The sequence below is a fragment of the Mustela erminea genome, chromosome 7, assembly GCF_009829155.1.
Source record: "Mustela erminea isolate mMusErm1 chromosome 7, mMusErm1.Pri, whole genome shotgun sequence".
Lineage (NCBI taxonomy): Eukaryota > Metazoa > Chordata > Mammalia > Carnivora > Mustelidae > Mustela > Mustela erminea.
Window position 1 is genome coordinate 4,368,313 of NC_045620.1, and position 20,148 is coordinate 4,388,460.

Below are 20,148 nucleotides of genomic sequence, written 5' to 3' on the forward strand. Positions count from 1 at the left end.
AACCCTCTTCTCACACGATGAACCAGGACGTGGCCAGTGACTTTATCCACCCGTCACCTTCCCTGACCTGTGCTTGTCCTTCCCCAGCCTCCTCAGGACAGGGGTGCCCTGCATATATTTTGTAGCTACTGCTTATTGTTGAGCGATCTCAGAGCTATTGGGACTGGCATGTGTTTGTTATTCTGCACACTTTTGTCACTCCGTACTGTTTCTAGAATGTTCTTAGGATGTGGGTGTGGTTGGGTGTGGGCACAGTGGATCCATTTTTCCCTGCTGTCTAATTCTCCAGTATATAAGGCAGCTACAAGTTATTCCTCAGTTCCTGGGTCAACAAACATTCTATTTGTTTCTGGTGTTGGGCTCTTGGAAGCAAGTTTGTTACAAACACTCCTGGACTCGTGAGGTGACCGGGTGGGGAACACACGTGCAGAACACGTGTGCAAGAATTATACAATCAGAGTGGTGATTTATTGATGGGTTAGGAAGTCACACTGGCGGGGCCCCCCCAGCGGGATTTCTTCAACGAAGGAGAAGAGAATGCTGCAGAGCAGAGAGCGAATAGTGAGAGCCGGCGCTGTTTCCTAAAATGTCTATTTCCGTTATATGCATGGACACGTGTGTATGTGCATGAGTGTGCATTCGTGGGCAGCCTAGTGGGTGTTAATGTTAAACATATTTCTAACTGGGAGTCACAGAAACCGCTTGTAAGCCACAGATCTCACATTGTAAACTTTTTATAAAGTTGATTTACAAGGGTTGCTTCACAAAGTAATTATTCCAATTTACGCTCCCCCTGGCAGGGCTCCCACCAATCTCCAGCTACACTTGCTATTTTGGGGATTTATAATTCTTGCTAATCTAATGAGTATAAAATGTTACTTTGTTGGGTCTTCATTTGCATGGCCCTGACTATTAATGGGTCTGAATGTCTCCACATGGCTTTATTTACTATTTCATTTCCTCTTCTGTGAAATACCGGCTTGTGCATTATGCTTATTTTTCTATTGTATTGTTTGTCTTTTCCTTAAGATTTGGAGGACTTCTTTTCATATTGTGTATATTAATTCTTTGCTGGTTATTGTGTGGCGAACATCTTCTCCCAGTTTGTGGCTTTCCTTCTCATTCACTTTACGGTGTCTTTTGAGTCACAGAAGGTCCTAATTTTAATGTAATCATATTTATCTTGTCTTTCAGCATTAACACTCTTTGCATTTTGTTTCAGAAACCCTTTGCTACTTTGAGGTCCTAAACATATTCTTTCACATTTTCTTCTAAAAGTTTTAGTGTTTTGCATTGACATGTAAGTCTTCCATCCACTGGAAATTGACTTGGGGGTATGGTGTGAGGAAGGGCTCTGATGTCTTTTCATTCTCTGCATGGATAACCATTGTCCTTGGCCTGACTGTTGGCTAGATATCTCTTCCCCAGTGATCAGGAGTCCCATCCTATATCAAGCTCATAAATTTCATAAGCCAGTATCTGGGTTCTCTATTCTATTGGTCAATTTATCTCTTCACAGAATATACTATGTTATAATTACTCAAGTTTTCCGTAAATCTTGATCTCTGATACAGTGTGCCCCCATATCCTATTTTTCTTCAATTTCTGGCAACGTTGCTCTTTCATATAAATTTTATAACCACCTTGTCAAGATCCTCAAAAATGGGATTTTTGACTTGAATGAGTTGTATCTGTGGATCTGAAGAGAACAGACATCTCTTGATACTTCTATCCATTAATACATCACTTCATTTTTTATATCTTTATTGTCTCGCAATACATTTTTATAATTTTCCCCAAATGTGTCTTTCTTACTTTTATGAGATGTATTCCTAGGTACATTCTACTTTTTACTACTGTTGCAAGTGGTGTCTTTTCCCTCCAACTATTTGTTGCTGTTATAGAATATAATTGATTTTTTTACATTGATTTCTTTTATCCAGTCATCTTGCTAAATGCTCACATTGTTTCCATTTTTCTGTAGATGTTGAGTTCTGTACAAAGATAATTATGTCATCTACAAATAGTGATCACTTTATTCCTTTTCTTATCCTCATGCCTTTTTCCCCCCTTACTCCTAGGACCCTCAGTAAATGTTGGAACTAACTGGTGGCATCTTTTCTTTTTCCGGATCTCAAAAGTTCAGTATTTCACCTTTAAGAAATGTCACTCAATGTATAAATTTTAGTAAGGCCCTTAATCAGCATAAGGAAATTTCAAAACTATTTCTCTTTTGATAAGAGGTTTTTTTAAAGATTTTATTTGTTTATTTGACAGACAGAGATCACAAGCAGGCAGAGAGGCAGGCAGAGAGATAGGGAGGAAGCAGGCTCCCTGCTGACAGAGAGCCCGATGTGGGGCTCGATCCCAGGACCCTGGCTGGGATCACGACCCAAGCCGAAGGCAGAGGCCCAACCCACTGAGCCACCCGGGTGCCCCTGATAGGAGTTTTTTAAATTGTGACTGGGTGTGGGATTTTATCAAATGCTTTTAGTCCATCTATGAATAGTAGGTCATATGGTTTTCCTCTTTTAATCTGTAAATGGAATGACACTGACAGATTGTTCTAGCATTAAATATGTTTGCATCGTTGGGATGGACCCAACATGGACATAATGCCTGATTTTTTTTATATACTACTGCATTCCACTTGGTAATATTTTATTTGGGATTTTCGCGACCATGTCCCAAAATGAGGTTGTCTCATAACTTTCCTTTCTCATCCCATCCTTAATTTTCCTTCCCCACACTGTCTTCAAAAGGCTTCAGGGTCCTTTTCCAAACCTGGAGAGAGGCAGGAGCCCTAGCCACGTGTTCACAGGGACACCAGGGTCTGCAGACTTTGAAAATGGAAACTAGTATAACATTAGCCAGTTAGAAGACCTTCTCTTCCTGCTCCTTGCGGGCTCTGTCCACGCGGACTGCCTTCCATCCCTGCCTCTTGCTGTGAAGTGTTGCAGTGACCACAGGCACTTTGGGGATCCAGCTGAAGGAGAAGTTGAGTTGGGAATCCTTCTACTCCGTGGAATATGTTCGTGGGCTTTGCAGCCATTTCTCTGTGTGGTTAATTACTGTTATCTGAGCCTGCGTGGGACTGGCTTCAGGAGTACTCTTGCTTCTGGGTAGGAAGTAGGAGCTACCGTCATGAAGGACCCTCCATTTGGATCTGTCCTCTGGCACCAGTCACCCAAACCACACAGGTGGTGTAGAGATAAGGCGTGAGACACAGAGATCCAGAGGGAGCGTATGCAAAGTACTTTGCTCGTGTGTGACAGAAATGTGGTAGAGACTTCCAAACTTTGATAACACCCTGCAAAATGCATGACCTCTAGCAGTGAGTTCACGAGGCTAAAAAGAAAAAAAAAGTTTCTAAACTATCAATAACCAAAAATCGTTTCAGTCAACAAAGACGGCAGAAAGCCTGAATGACCTTTCTACTCTTGCCATAGAAAATGAAAGTACAAAATCTTTGTCATACGAAGAGGTGACCGAAGACAATATGATCCCCAAAATGTTTGACTGATAAGGACAGTGCTGTTTTCCTGGCTGTTGTACTGTTTGTGGTCTCTTCCAACTTTATAAAATTTGTAATTTCTTGTGCTGTCTTTCTCCTTCCAAGTCAATATCTACTTTTATCTGATGTTTGTATACATTTGCCCTTTTTTCTGAAGAGTGTTTCCCAAATTGAATAAACTTTGGGCCCTGCCCTCGGTACAAAGGGCTCACGCAGGAAGTGGGGCGCCCTCTCTTTTTCTACTGCGTTGCAAGAGTTTATGTAATAAAGTTTAGCAGAACTCATGTAGAAACACTTTGGCCTGGGCTTTTTGGTTCATTTCCTTTTGTTTTGTTTTCTGTTTATTTGGGGGAGGGACGATTTCAAATCAGTGCTCAATTTCTCAGTCATGAACCTGTTCATTGGCAGCTGAATCCTAAGCTCCTTTTCACAAAAATCCTTCTGCTGGACCTGTAGTTATGCCCCCTTTCATTCCCGATTTTATTTCTCTGCTCATCTCTCCCACCCACCATTGTTCTGTTCTTTTCTTTCTTTCTTTTTTTGTTAAGTCTTACCAGAGATTTATCTAATTTATTAAGGATTTCAGAGAACCAACTTGGGCCTCGTTTATTCTTTTATTAATGTCTGCTTTTTTTTTTTTTAATCTCTTTCCTTTTACCTTATTTGGGCTTATTCTATTTTTCTGGTTCTAACTTTTTAAATTGAATAAGTATCTTTAATTTTCAGGCCTTCCTCTTTTAAATACATGCTTATAAGCCTTTATTTTATATGCCTAAAAGCCTTGTTTTCCCTGCCTTCCACAAGTTTAGGTAGGTGCTATTTTCAATTTTCATTAGCTGTAAGTTCTGTATTTTTTAAACTATATTTTTTATATTGATGTACTCATTGATAACTGGGTGTTTTAGAAATGTTTGGGGGCACGCGGGTGGCACAGTGCGCTAAGCGTCTGACTCTTGGTTTTGGTTCAGGTTACCATCGCTTCTTGGCCTTTTGGCTAAGATCAAGTGTGGTTCAGGTTGCCATCTCAGGGTTGTGAGATCGAGCTCCAGGTTGGACTCTGGCGCTCAGCGTGGAGTCTGATTAAGACTCTCTCTGCCACCCTCCCCCACCACTTGTTCTCTTTCTCTAAAATAACTAAATAAATCTTGGCGGAGTGGAAGACAAAGTGTTTTTAGCTTGCAGACACATAGAATTTTTCAAATGTTTTACTTTCTGATTTTTAATTTAGTTGCATTGTGATCAGGAATTATGCCTGTGTGATACCAATTATTTGAATTTGCTGACTTATTCTTTGACAGACTACAGGATCAGTTTTTATAAATACTGCACATGTGCTTGGAAAGAATGTGTATTCTTTCATTGTTGAGCACGGTTTTATACACAGAGACACTTACACAATACACACACGTATGCACACATGCCCGTTTGTGCATGTACACACACATGTAAAATGAATTAGATTTATTCATTGTGCTTTTAAATCTCCTTCATGCTACTAACTTTGGTCTGTTTGCCCTATAAATAATTGAAAACATTGTGCCATGTAATCCTCCATCAGGATGATGGATTTGTCAATAGTTCTGTATGTCTATAGCAATTTTTGCTTTGTATATTTTCATGCTGCTTTATGATCATATCTTCCTGGCAAATTGAACCATTTGTGGAGTGGCTTCTGTCCTTAATAATGCTTTTATAGTCTATCCTGTTTTATCTGAATTCAGTTTCCTTTTATTTAGTATTAGAAAGTAAGTGGCTTTCACTCACTTTACTTTCAACCTTTTTGTGTCCTTATGCTTCAGGAATCTAAGTAACAGAGCAGGAGTTCTGAAAAATCCAATTTGATAATGTCTGCTAACTGGCAAGCAAGTCAGATTTGTTTCTATTCTCTTCTTATTTTCTACAAATTGTGTTTTGATGCCTTTTTCCTCCTTTCTTGTCATATGTGTGTGTATGTACACACACACACACACACATATATGACATATATATATTTAAAAAATGAGTTGGGTTGTGTTTGTTCCTATTACTTTTTTCCCCTTCTTCTGGTTTAGAACTTATATGGTACTTCTATTATTTATTGGCTCCCTCTGAAATTTTAACACCTCAACACTTAATATCTTCACGGTTTTCTGATAACACAAAGAATTTAGAACACTAACCCTAAATATTCCTCTCCAAAATCATGTACTGCTGTTTTCCAGTATTTTAGTCATGTCTGGTGGTTCTTTGGGGGGGGGATTGACCCACAAAATTAGAGATTATTAGTTTACTTGTGTTGTGTGTGTGTGTGTATTTACAATATTTTCAAATTCTTTGTTCATTAAATCTTTCTAAAAATCAGACCTTCCTTCTTCAGTTCCTTTGCATAAAATGTTATTAAGGTAGTGGTCCTCCCTGCCACACTTGGTACCATTTAGTTGAAGATGCCTTTGTTTTATCCTTGTTCTTGGAAGATTATTTTGCTGGGTGCACAAATCTAGGCTGAGGGGGTCTTTTCTCCTCTTTTTACTCTTAGTGTTCTAGAGGTTCAAAGGTTCATTTATTTTTATTAATCTTGCTTGGTACTCACTGTTCTTCCTGGTACCTGTGGTTTTTGTTGTCCTGATCACTTCTGGAAAAATTTCAGATCTTCTTTCTCCACCTGCTGCTTCTCTGCTAAGCTGCCTTTTCTCTCCTTCCTGGAGACATTAGACTTTCCCCCTACAGCTGCTATGTCTCTCCACCACCTTTCCTAAGTTTTCAGTCCCCTCTCTTTCTTTCCTGAACTTTGGGTAATTTCTTTACATCTATTTTCCAGTTCACTAATTCCCTTTTCAACCGTGTCTAACCTGCTCTATGATCCAGCCACTAAGTTTTTGTATCAATAATTATATTTTTTATTTATTAAGGTTCTATTTGACTCTCTTTCCAAATCTGCTTAGTCGTTTTTTTATAGGCTCTTGTTTGTTGCTCATCTTTTTTTTTCATTCTAGGCTTTAGTTTATGGAACATCTCATACACACTTTTCTTTTTTTCTGTGATAGGAATTCCAATATTTGATGCTCTTGGGATGTAAGTTTTTTCTCTCTTCTAACTCTTAGTCTGTAGTGAGCCATTTACTTGTGTATTTGGTGATCTTTAATTGGGAAGTCATGTTTGTTTGGTCTTAACCCATGAAAACTCTTGGAAAAAGTGATCATGCTTTTCTCAAAAGAACATTCATATTTGCATCTCCCAGGAGCCAAGGGGTGGAGCTAATTGGGGACTGCTGTAACCTCTGGTTTGCCCCCTGGTTCTCACCACAAGCAATGCTGACTTTGACATTCGCCCTCAGAACGGGTTCCATTGGTCCCACTTCAGCTCTGTTTGGGGGCCGGGGATCTCGGGGGCTTCCCTACTGTCTGAAAAATTATACGTTACCTCAAATCTGCCTGTGCACAGTGAGAGTGTCTTTAGAAGAGGCAGAGAGCCACACTGCAGAAACAGGAGGCTGACTTACATTTTTTAACGATTGCACTTGCTGCTCCATGGAGAATGGATTACAGGGGGCAGAGCAGATGCTGGGAGAATGGTGAGGGGCAACTGTCAGGTTTTCAGGCGAGAGATGATAGTGGCTTGCCCGAGAGTGGTGGCAGTGAGAATAAACCGAGGGGTGGAAATCCAAGTTACTGGAGTATCTGCTTATTAACTTGTGTCCCTCATTTATTTGCAGGCAAAAAATGTGCAATTAGCCACAAATGTTCATTAATTTTTAATTTCCCTTCTACCGTTCATATGCGAGATAGCAGAAAGTGAAAATTTTGATCATACCCAGTGTGGCCAAATTCTCTCTATACCATTGGTGGAGGCTAAGTTGAAATAGCATTTTTGGAGGACCGTTTGGTTCAATCTAGTAGAATATTGAATGTACAATTTCTTTGTTAGGAATTTCTCCAAAGGACACATGCAAAATGTACGCCAGCTATGTTAAAACATTAAAACGATGTCCAACATACTGTCTTATGTAATAATAGCAACAGACAAACCAACCAAAAAACCACACCACGATCTAAATGACCATCTGCAAAGGGCTGGCTAGCTAAATCGAGGTTCATCTATGTAAAGGCATACTCTTACCTTTCCACAAAGGGGTATGTCTACGGTGGAAAGATAGCCCTGATAATTTAAGTGTAAAAAGCAAAATGCAGAACGATGTGTATAGAAAGATTGCATTCATAAAAAATTTTTAATAGCCAAATAAAAAACATATACATTTATATGCAGAGATCGGCACGAAACTATTTTCTGGGAGAATGCACAAGAAACTTAAAATGATTCACGTTGGAGAAAGCAACCAGGGCTTCAGGGTAGAAAGCAACTTTTGCTTTTCATTTTATACCTTTTTATACATTTTGAAAATTCCACTGCAAGCCACGTATTGCTTTTGTTTGAAGAGTTTAGTCCGTTTTTATTGGACTCTTCTTGATTAGGGAACCTGCTTCTCTTGGTTATTACATCTCCTGCTCGTGGCACTTCATTATTTCCTCCAGTTCCTCCCCTGAAAACGGTGAATATGCCTGAGTCCCTCCGGTCCTAAAATGCCCACCTTCCTCAAAGATTTCTAAAATCTATTATGAAGTTAAAAACATAGATTTCAAATAATATGCATACAACAGTCCCGTTTTTGTAAATAATAATGGAACTAATGCATGTATCTGTGTATAAAAGAAAATAAAGTGCCGAAAGATTTATGCATTCATTCAGCAGAAACGTATTGTGTGCCTGCCATGGGCCGGGCATTGTTACAGAAACAGAAGTTCAAAAGGTACCACAGTCCCCACGCTCTGCCTCTCCCTGCCGCCCAGCCTCCAGGGTCTGAAGGGGACTGTGTGCCAGCAGGTTAATGGCAATACACTGTGGCTGAGGCAAATGTGGGTGAGCTTTTCCATCACCTTCATGCCCTTCTGTATCTTCTGATTCATTTTTTTCTTGCCCTGTGTATGTCATAAAAGATCTTATATAAAAATAATAATTAAGTCATAAAACACAATCTCTCTATCCCTCTGGTTTTGTGTCTCTCTCCTGCAAACGCCTACAGTCATCAGTGTGATATCGGAGATACTCTACTACTAAAAAGTGTTGCGTTATGTGCCCGGAAATCAAATGTTAAGCGTGCGTCTTGTGTTTTAGCTGTGACCCTACTTTTAAAGAACCTGCGCCCAGCACTTCTGCCGCTCTCTGGGTGGCCCTCCTTGCGCCCCATCTGGCCCTTCCCTTGGGGCCGCCGCCCCTGGCCGACTTCCACCCTCGCCCTGTGTGCGCATCGTGGACGGGTGGGTGGCCCCAGGGAGCCCCCCAGGGGAAGGCTGCCTCCTTCTGGATGTCGCAGCCCCCCCTCAAACAGCACAGCCCAGCAACAGAGCTCCCTAGGCCTCAGTCTGGAGAGTGGCCCCCCCGTCCGTCCCCTCCAGGCTCCAGGCTGCAAACCCACACGCCCACAACACCTCTCCCCTGCCCTCGCCCCACATCTCAGCAGCGCTGGCCCCTCCACGCTGCCTGTCCCGGCCTGGCCTCAGGGCCTGGGATTTGAGGTGGTCACTCACGGGCTGGAGCCCTTCCTTCCCCACCTCGCACCCTTCACACACACACACACACACACACACACACACTAGGTCTCCTCAACCCGAGTCAGGAGACCTTTGAGCCTTGGCCCCCGCCTATCAGCCTATGCCTCCATGACAATTTGGCCACATCTGACCGCTACTGTCCATAATTGGGTCACCGTTTCTCTCTAAAGCAAGTAACTCATTTTCACTTATTTCAGAAAAAACAACCTAACCCTGTATGCGTTAGCCTCGTGCTAACAAAATCCCTGGCCGCATGTGTCAGTTATCGAACCGAATCAAAATGGGGACATGTCACTAATCAGATGCAAGCTGTCCAGCACGCTCCCCCCGAATCCTGGCCAGTGTCTCCCCAGATGGGCACAGAGTCCTTGGAAAGCACTGTCTTTCAGAACGCCCACCTGACCTCAGCCCCCCGCATGGCTCCCTCTGTTTGAGGAACACTCCAGAATCCCTGAAGTGGCTCACAGGGCCCCCCACACGGCTCCCAGAGCTGCCTGCCTCCCCCTCACTCCCCCGACAGCCCTCGCCCTGTGCCCGCACGTCACAGGGACTAATTACGTCTCCCTCAGCCTGTCTGCTGCTTCACACCTCCCTGCCACCTTCGCAGCCTCAGCCCGAGTGCCCATTACGGCTCTCGTCCACCTGTCAAGCAGCTCCTCGCCCTGCAAGGCTCTCAGGGAGCATGTGGGCAGTGAGGCCCCTCCTCGAGGCCCCTCCTTGTATCTCCCATCAGCAAAGGGGATCAGCATCGGGCAGAACATCTCCAAGGTTCTATTGATCGCCCCGCTCGGAATGGCAGACCCTGAGCCGCCGTAGAAGCATCTTTGCTACGGTGAGAGGCCAGGCACACAGTAGGTGTTCAATAAATGGGGAGGAGGACCAGGGGCTGCAGGGAGGTTGAAGGAAGCCGGGAAGGACAGGTAACAGACCTGGTTTGGAGTTTGGGACTTTCCACCCACTGACCTGGGTAACATTCTCAGACTCTCCTTCCCCGTACCTCTGTTTCCCCATCTGGAAGATGGGGCGATCACAGTTCCCAGCCCCAAAGGCTCATTGGCACAACCGATCGGAGAAGTAAATGCAGGTTTTGCAGACTTTAGAGCTTTACAGAAATGTGGGCTCATTCCCGGGACGGTCGCAGGACATGGATGACGAATCGGTGGTGACCGTCCCCCGTGCACCGACTGCGTCCCCGCTGTGAGCTGTGTGTGTCTCCCCAGTGGCCTGAGACTGCCCTGGCCCAGGGTCGCAGGGGAAAGCAAGAATTACAAGCCTGTTTATTTAACATTTAGGAACCAACGCATTTTCCTGGACCTCATCTGCAACACTTAAGCCAATATTTGCGTCTTTGGGATTCTATTTGTATGGTAATTTAAAAATAGGGTTTGGACTTACAGCAGGCTTTTCTCCTGAAACTCTGAAAGCACATTAATTTTCTAGACGGTAAAATAATGCCATAATTAAATATTACCATTTCTCTTAAAATAAAATCTGGTAACTCCTAACAAAATGGGTTTTTCGAAACATGATGTAGGTTTTCCCACAAAATTGCTCTCTAGGGAAATTCGTTATTTTCAACGTATGGAAGAGACCACGAACTTAATCTCAACACAATGTAAGAAAAATTGATTTGTGAAATTACAATAATTTTCCTGCATTTAAAATCTCCGTGCTTCCTGTCGCCGCTGACCCAAAGGACCCCCTCCCCCACCTGCATCTTTAGGGAAAGGCCCGAGGAGGCAGGATGTTTTGTTTCATTGTTTATGAAGCTTCCTAGATGCTCTTTCTTGTGGTTCCCATTGGAGTTTCTGTTCTGTGCTGCAAACTTCTTTGAAAGGAGGCAAGGCTAAGTGACCCCATTACCCATGTCCTTCAGTCTCCAAATATGTTCTTTGGGAGCAGACACGATGCCCCATGGGAGAAAGCATGGGGCCCAGCGCTGGCCTTCCATGGGCTCGCTCTTCACCAACGTCAGGTTGGATGAGGGAGCCTTGGTGGCCCGGGACTAGAGGCCGGTGCTGGAGGAGGTGGTTCTCCGACGCACCCAGGGCGCCCAACCACCCCAACCAAAGCTCAAGAGGGCCCCCTTGTGGAGACTCCCACAAACAGCCCAGTAAGTGGTGTACTTCCCCCCCAACGCCAGGTTGCTCCCCGGGACCCCCCACATCTCCCAGGAGTTCTCAGGCCCAAAGACGCTCAATAGAAACCACCAAACTCCATCCTTCTCTCTTCAAGACCTAACATTTCCGTGGGACAAGAACGTTCTTGGCCCCTCCAGGGAAGAACTGGTGGAGAAGCAGTTCCCAAGGCCCCATGAAGAGTTGAGCTCCTCAACATACGGCCTGAAGATCCCTTTTCCTTTACTTTTTTCCAGAGTCTTCACCGCGATGACACACATGTCTTCCTTCTTATTGAATATGTCAAAACCTAGTGATTATCTTACCAAATTCCTGTTCCGTAGAACAATGGAAGCTTCAGTCTTCTGCCAAGAGGGCGAACAAGGGAGACTTTCGAGAGACACATTCTGTTGAGCAAATCCTGACTTGTAACTTACACCCTCATGGCAGACACCAGGGCGTCTGGCCCAGGCACACTCAGAAGGCCTGGGGAAGCCCACACGCTTTCCTTCCAAGCCCCTACACCCGTCGCCCCCTCCTCAAAGCACAGGACAGAACGCTGCTATCAGTGGACAGCGCTGACTGGATTCGGCATGAATTATGAACATCAGAGGGCCAGCATGCACATCTGGGAACACAAGCACTAGAACTGAGCTGACGAGGCCTTGTCTCCAAGTCACCAGAACATCTGGGTGAAAAAGCAAAACCTTCCATCAATCACCCTAATGCCTTGGCTATTTGCTAACAGCTGGGCTTTGGCTGGGCTTTCCCAGTCTTCATCTGGATGGAAGTCCCAGCCAGAACGAGCAGTAATTAGCATTATCATGGGGCCGAGGGAGAGTTTTGAGGTGAACCGGTTTTGTTCTGGAATATTCCTAAACAAACAAACAAAAAAACGCTGGCTGATGAGCCAGGCCTGGTGGGCGAGACTCGTCTCCCAAACCCCCGCATTCCTTTCCCAGCCCAGGAGCTGTACGGTTCCTTCTCCCTCTGCAGAAAATGCTCAGCGCAGGCTGGAGTGGGGGGTGGGGCGGCTGTGTGAGCGGCCGCTCCCCATATGAAATGTTTCCAATTTTGGAAACCAACATAAAGCAATCCCCTCTTCCAGGCAGCACCGAGGGAGACCCACCTTTATCCACCCACCCCGTCCATGGTCGCGCCTGACCTGGGACTTTTCACGGACAACTGGGTAGATGGGGGCAAACCACGCTCGACCCGTCACCAGCCTTTCAATAACTGACATCTGACTCTCATGCCCTCTTCCTTCCCGCCAGCTGGGAATCCGCTTCTCCGGGCACCTAATCCCTCCAGAAGGCCCCGGGGGCAACTTTCCACTCTCCCAGCTCTGCCAGCAAAGGAGGGCACGCTTCGGGGTCCAGGATGCTGCGGGGCGTGGATGGTGGAGCGGACTTCGTCTCGTGCACACCATCTCTGCATTTCCTAAGAACGCAAGCCCATCTCTTCCCCCGCCCCAGCACTTGGCCTTGAACACGAAGGCCTCGGATTAGATGGATGATGAGTTTCAGTTACGGCCAAATGAGGGACATAGAAGGGATCCGAAGAGCAGCCATCCACACCAAAAAGGAAGTTTAGACTCCTTAGGATTCTGAGTTTGTCTTCATATTTCTGCGATTGCCTGGTACTGTCGTAGCATGACGATCTGTAGACTTCTCGGGGGAGTTTAAATGGAAACTCTGCGTGCCTTTTGTGCAATGACTTCATTGGAAAGCACAACACAGCGACGGCCACCATTTCAACAGCCGGTTTCCGAAGCTTGTTGGCCAAGCTGCCGGCGCGCACCGTTACACGCCAGCACATCTCAGTCTGTAAAGGGCAGTCACCTCTAATCAAGAGAGGTTCTTTTCTGGGGGGGATTTTCATTTAAAATGTGCATAAGCTTCCAAGTCCAAACATTCTAGGTGAATTACCTCAAGCTGAGGATTTTGAAATAAACCAGAGGATTTCAGACTTTTTTTTTAAGCAAGAGAACACTTTATTTTTTTCCCCCAAAGCAGATCTTTTAATCAGCATCCCACTATATAAACGAGGGGCTACTTGGGCTAAAGCTGGGGGTGGGGCTAGAGCTCCAGTCACTAGGTTTCCCCTCTGCTCCCCACTCAGATGCCAGTGGTCTTCAGAAACCAGCTTGAAAAACTCCAATACCACAAAATGGGGGGACACACACTCCATGCCTGAGCCAGAGCTAGGCTGCCCAAGACGGCAGCCACCAGCCGCATGTGGCCCCAAGCCCCCGAAACGCAGTCAGTCTAAATTGAGTTGTGTCAAGACTGTCAATACATACCTCATTTCCAAGTCTTTTATGAAGAAAAAGCATTTATCTTAATTGTTTTCATACTTACTACATGTTAAAACACAGTATTTGGGGCTGAACAAAATATCATTAAAATTAATCTCACCTGTTACCTTTTAGCTGTTTTAACGTGGCTACTAGAAAATATAAAATCCCATACAAAATCCCATACACGGCTCGCATTTGTGACTTCCATTCTGTTTCTACTGAACAGGGCCAGGAGCTAGATGGAGCCTTCCCTGGGGTGTGCAACCACAGCAGCGTCCTGGTTTAGCTGGGGTGGGCTCCAAGGTTCAACAAAGGCTTTTGAGCAAAGTACCTGGCATCAGGTCCTGGTGCTGGATCCAGCCTGTCCTCAAAGCTCTCAGCAGAATTCAATGCCCACACTTATATCTCCACCTACTTCTCTTTCTTCTCTATTTTCTTGGTTCATCCAAGATCCCCAGCCTGCTGGGAACTCCCTTACTAACCATCCTTCCACCCTTAGCCAGGCTGTTAGTTATCCCAACAACTATAAGCCTTCTCTTTCTCTAATAGCCTGACTAATAAGCCTTTCTCTAATAAGCCTGACTCTAATAGCCACACATAATGGAAATTACCAGTGATTTTTAAGAGAAGAAACCCAAAGGGTGGGAGAAGTGTCAACAAGGAGCTCACGTGCATCAGTCCTCTGGTGCACAAGTCATTCATTCATTCATTCATTCATTCAACTAAAGGTGCAATTATACCTAATGTTTATTGAGCACTTACGATGTACAGACGTTATTCTAAGTGCTTTCATGTCATGACAAAAAATATGAATTGAGCATCCATCAGGCACTATGCTAGGTGCTGAAGAATCAGCAGAGAGCAAGAGAGATAAAGACCTGTCCTCATGAACAGGCAGATTAGTGGGAGAGGACAATGAGAGAAAGGAAGGAAGAAAAGAGGAAAGGGAAAGAGAAGAAAAAAAAAGAAAGAGAGGGAGAGAGGGAAGGAAGGAAGGAAAAGAAAGGAAGGAAAAGGAAGAAAAAAGAAAAGAAAGAAAGGCAGAGAGAGGGGAAGGAAGGAAGGAACGAAGGAAGGAAGGAAGGAAAAAATTGAGGAAACTAGAGGGACACCCCAGCAGCAGTGAGCACACCTAGCACCCAGATCTTGGTTTCTAAACACCATCCTCCAAAAAAAGAAAAAGAACCAGGACTGCTTGAAGAAATGGTTGATTCCAGAGCAATGAGCCTAGAAGGTCTTTCAGTACCAGAAAATAAGGAAGTGCTCACAAAAATGACAAAGTCATGTAGGAAGTTACATAAGAGCTAAGTTGAATGATCGCCTAAAGACCAACTCAGGGACAATTCAGCAACAAAATGAATAGATGATAGCAAAGGGTCATAACCTATAAAACATATATATCTGGGTTCATACTAATGCAAATAACAATTAAACAAAGAGATGCGTAGGAGAAAAGAAAGTGCTTCCTTACAGCACAATTCCAATCAGTACATTCAGAAAAGATGATGGAACGCCCATTTGGAAAACACTGCAGGAATAACTGTTGTAGGCAAGAATCATCAATGGTCATCAACAGATGCTAAAATTAGTGGGGGGAACGTATAATGAGAAACAAACCGTTTACATTATCTAAGTCTATCCCCATAAGATAATTGTTCATTACAAAGAGAAATGTGGTAATTTAACAGTGTGGAGAAACGTGGCAGACACCTCCTAAAGCAACTAACCAAAGTGAACATCACCAGTATTGGGATAAAGTGAGACCGTGTGCTTCCTGAGATGTGGTCCTGAGAGTCACACATCACCTCCATAGCATTCTTACCAAAACTGCAAAAGCTGAATTGAATCATAAAGAAACATCAGACAAGCCCAAGTTGGGAAACACACTACAAAATATGGGGCCAGAGGTCTTCAAAAGGTGTCAAGGTTGTGAAAGACAAAGACCAAGGAAGTTCTTGGTTAAAGGAGACTAGAGACGTGAAAAATAAATGTGCTGTGTGATCCTGAAGTGGATCCTACACCAAAAAGGAGAAACTCATGGGGGAGTTGGTGAAACCTGCCTAGGGCTTGTAGGTTACTTAGTAACACCTTACCAATGTCAGTGTCCGAGTTTTGATCAAGTACCATGTCTGTGGGTGATAGTGACATTTGGGGAACTGGAGGAAGTTTGCTAGAACTTTCTATTACTTTTCCAACATTTTCGTAAGTCTGAAATGATTTCAAATGGAAAAGTCAAAAAATAAAAGTACATAAAAGACAGAAAGCAAAAAAAAATAATTGTCAGCTGCAGTGAGTGCCGCACAGAACAAAAAGGGAGCAGAAAATAGCAGAAGGCAGTGTCCGATGTCAACCTGCTGGGAGCTGCCGTGTATCCTCAGACCTCCGCACAGAGGGAGAACACAGCACGAAGCAGAGGAACAGTGCTCTGCCCAAGGAACAGCATGAACAACAGCCCTGAGGCAGGAAAGTTTCATCCCTGTCCTTCCCTAGGAACACCCCATAAAGAACTATGATGGGATGTGTCGGATGACGCTGGAAAGACAGGAAAGAAGTCCACGTGTCGACAGAGACAGAACCCAGAGTGATGCACCTCCAAGCCAAGGAATAGCTGGAGCCATCAGAAGCCAGAAGATACCAGAACAATCCTCCCCTACGGCCTCAGGAGAGCATGGCCCTGCCCACACCTTGATTTCAGACCTCCGGTCTGCCGGCTCTGACAGAATGAAGTCGTGTTGTTTAGGTCACCCCACTTGTGGTCTTTTGAAAGAGCTGCTCTAGGACACACAGCCACTGCCCTTCTGCATGGCTGGCGTGCAGTGATGAGTGAACCTCACGCCCGTCCCCCCTCGTTCTGTGTGCCCCTCGCGCTATAGACGAGTCACTTATGCATTTACTCATTAGGGATTATTCACGTAAAGCACTCTTTAATATTTTCAAATCAAGCACAGACCAAGCCCCTTTTAAAATTCAGTCTTGTCCTTAGCAATGTGGACCATGCAGGCCAAGTTTGCTATGGGAACTGTGGCTGCTTTTTAACACCCTCTGAAATCGGTGCAAAACCAGCCGGCTGAGTGCTCGCCGCCACCCCCAAATCACCGGGCTCACCTCCTGGGACCCCGGCACAAGCCAATTAGGATAGGAGATATGACTGCTTTTCTGTTGCTTTTTTGTCCCCAAAAGAATGACCTCCAAAGACCTAATGTTTTGCTGCCTAGGCACCCCGTGTCTCTCTCACCTCCTCCCCTTTTCTCTCGGCCCCATATTTGTCGTGATCTTTGAAAAAAACACTCATCGTGGAGCGGGGTGTGAACCTCTCTAAGCCTTCATTTTCATCTCTAAAATGAGGATCACCACATCCACCGAACAGACGTGCTCGAAAGGCTAGATATGAGAAGGGCACCTATTTGTAATGCCATTTCTAGGAAAAACCCAGAATAGGCCCATCCACGGGGATAGAAAGCAGATTAGTGGTTGCTGGGGTTTGAGAGGAGAGAATGGAGAGTGACCACTGATGCGTACAGAGCCTCCTTTTGGGGTGATAAGAACATTCTGGAGCCAGACAGTGGTAAGAGCTGCACGGCCTGGGGAATGGCCTACACGCTACTGAATTTTAACTTGTAGGCTTTACAAGGGTTAAAACAATGAGTTGTACGTTGGGTTTATTTCGCCAAAATTTATTTTTTAATTGGATAAGAAGCGTCTGCCTGGGGTAAGTGACACCAGCCAAGTTATCCCCACTCTCTGAACCTGTTTCCTCATCTGCAGAATGGGGGCATGGACAGAACCTATCCCCTGGGTAGTAGTGAGACCACGCCCGCTGGTCCACAGACATGATGGGCACATGGAAGGCACAGACAGGCCGCTCCCTCTGGGATTGCTATAAGGACTCAGCAGCCGCTGATCTGGAGATGGTCTCCGCTGGGTGTCTGTGCTCAGCCGAGAAAATCAAGCATCCTTCCCCCTTAAGATCCCAGGCAGGCTCCCTACGGTGCGGGCCTGTGTGGGCTGTCTCTGGCATCTTGACTCACGGTAACACGTAAAGGTTGGAGCAGATCATATTTTAAACCCCAGAAGCTCGCTCTGAGCAGTTGGGCGCTCTGGATGTAATTCTGCAGGTAATTTGAACGAGGCTATCTAATTTCAAATGTCCCTGCTCTTACGAGTGCAAAAGCAGCATAATTTTTAATTAGTGGGTAAACAGTAAATAATGGATGGCGGTAAGTGGACACTGCTGTTAATTAAAAATCCATGGTTGATAAAAATCAATTTGGCCCGTGCTTTGAACTCAGTCTAACAGGTCCCTGTGAAAAGTTGTGCAATTGGCCTGCGGTACCATCTGCTTTCAGATGTTCCTTTAGCAGAGACTGTTTGGGGCGGGGGAGGGGGGCCAACTGGGGGGGGTTAAGAAAAGGGGAGAGAAAGAAAAAAATTAAAAAGCTACTTCAAAAGCTACAACAGAACAACTTGCCCGGGTTCATTTGTAACTGGTTAATTTAATTTTTGCAACCTTTAAATTGAAGCTCTGCAAATGGCCAAGAGGCCAAGGCCGGCTCCGCTCTGGTCCTTCCGCAAAGGCCTCCAGTTGTGTTTTGTATTTTGTGTGTCTGTTGTGGATACAGCGAGATTTCGTGTCGTCTCCTGACTTCATTAAATCCCAATTTCTCACTGAAAAACAAAACAGACTAAAACACCCTCCGCAGGAACATGCCATCTGAGAATTCAAAGCAAAAAAGCAGTATCTAGGGCTTTCTCGGTGCTTCAGGGAGTACAGGCGGAGAAGGCCTGTTTTGCTTTCAACAGAAAACATTTCCTCAAGAAACAGAGCTTTGTGGAAACAATGTCAATATAATTTTCAGGGCCCGTTTGCTCTTTTTTTCTGAGATACAATCTCGATCTTCCGACCAGGCAAGTAACACTGACCCCTTTGGTCCTTTTCTTCCCTGTGCTTCTCCGAATCAACATTCCCCAAATTGAAACATTCGGATAGGTCTCCCTGACACTGATGGTGTTCGCGTGAACCCGCAGAACTGAGTCCAGGGGACCCCGTGTCTCCCGAGGAGGGGGCTTGCAGGAGCACGAGAAGGTTGGAGAAGCTGACTCGGAGGCGGCCCTGGCTCGGGTTCCCTGACAGGGCCATGCTGGCCATCTGGCCTGATTTCAGTGCCTGCCCACAAGCCACAAGGTCCTGCTTCTGGTCCTCAAGAAATGAGATGTGCTCAAGATACTGCGGAACTACCCGCAAGCTTCTTTCCCAAGACTCCCCTCGCCACGTGCTCCCCGTGAGCTCCCCGCAGAGTGGCCCTGCGTCGTCTGGGGCCAGGCCAGCCCCGGCTGACTGGCTGGTGGTTTTCGTTTCTCCTATTTGGCTGGTTAAAACCAGGGAGGACACAGCAGGAATACAGCAAGGACCCTGAGCTGCCCCAGCACGTCTGCTTGCTCATTCATTCATTCATCCATTCAGCAAATTCTTCCCCCACAAGTCTTGAAAAAAGCCCCTCCTTGGCTGTGATGGAAGACGGCCAACGGTGGCACCATCAGGCCGGTCTGACCATCTGAGCTTTGTCCTTTGTCACATCTGAGCAGCATCTGGGGTCCCCCAGGCTGTCTCTCTGTCCCAGAAAGGAAGCGAACGCTCACGGCCGTCTCCAAGTGTCGTCGCGAAGATCAGGCGGCCGCTAAACCCCGTGGGATGGAGACACGGTTTACAGGACCAGTGGCTGCCGTCCCTGCTGTGGCAGGTCCCACCTGCGCTTTCTCTGTGTCTGTGGGTCTCTGGGGACCCCCTGAGTCTCCACAGGAGCCTCCGGGCCTCCAGGAGGGGAGGGATCTACTCTGTCTCATTTTTCGGAGAAGCTGTCCGGGGCCACCCGCCCCATCAGACAGCTGCCGAGGGACAGTGTGGGGACCTCAGGCCTCCCCAGGCCTTCCCTGGTGGCGCCGGGAAGCTGCGGTGTGCGGTGGAGAAGGGGGCAGAGTGTACCTTTCACGTGCTTCTCCATGCAGCCCACAAGCCTTCCGGGGCGTCCCCCGGGGCCCCTCTGGGCCTGTGTCACCAAGCCGGCCCCCGAGCACTTGGCCCACAGGCTCGGCGGGAGGAAGTGTCTTTGGCAGGCCTGCGGCAGGGGCGGCCAGCAGGTCGAGGCCGCCCCTTAGCACAGCCTGTTGCTGTAATATTTGGACCTCGCTGGCCGCCAGGCTTCCCACACATCCCGCCATCTGGGCTCTGTCAAGCCCAGCCCTCTGAGTGGAGATGACGGTTTCTGGGGAAATCGCTGCTCTTTAGCAGCTGAAGGCCCTGGTGCTCTCGCCTTGGGGCAACACGTAGAAGAGACCGGGCGTACTCCCAAGGCCGTGCCTGGCTTGTCTCCATGAGATGAGCACATGTGGGGTCACTCAGGAGGGTGTGAGGCCCCGGCTGCTCACAGCCGTCCTCCCTGAGCCTCCGAGTCCTCCCTGCCCCCGCCCCCCCGCCAGCTGCACGCATCAGCCCCGCTACCCGCCACACGCTTCCCGGGCACCTGCCTGGGGCCCGTGCTGCGCAGGCGGGCAGCACACGGGCCTGGCACCAAGGAGGGACCATTCCACGAGCGGCCTCCAGAGGCTGGCGGCAGTTCTGGTCTGTTCCGCAGGGCA

The 20,148-nt window shown here is 46.3% G+C and overlaps 1 protein-coding gene across 1 annotated transcript in view; it reads left to right on the forward strand.

Moving 5' to 3' along the window:
- Positions 1-20,148, forward strand: part of APCDD1L (APC down-regulated 1 like) — a 50,128-nt gene that overhangs the window by 19,093 nt on the left and 10,887 nt on the right. The gene's annotated exons all lie outside the window — the stretch shown is intronic.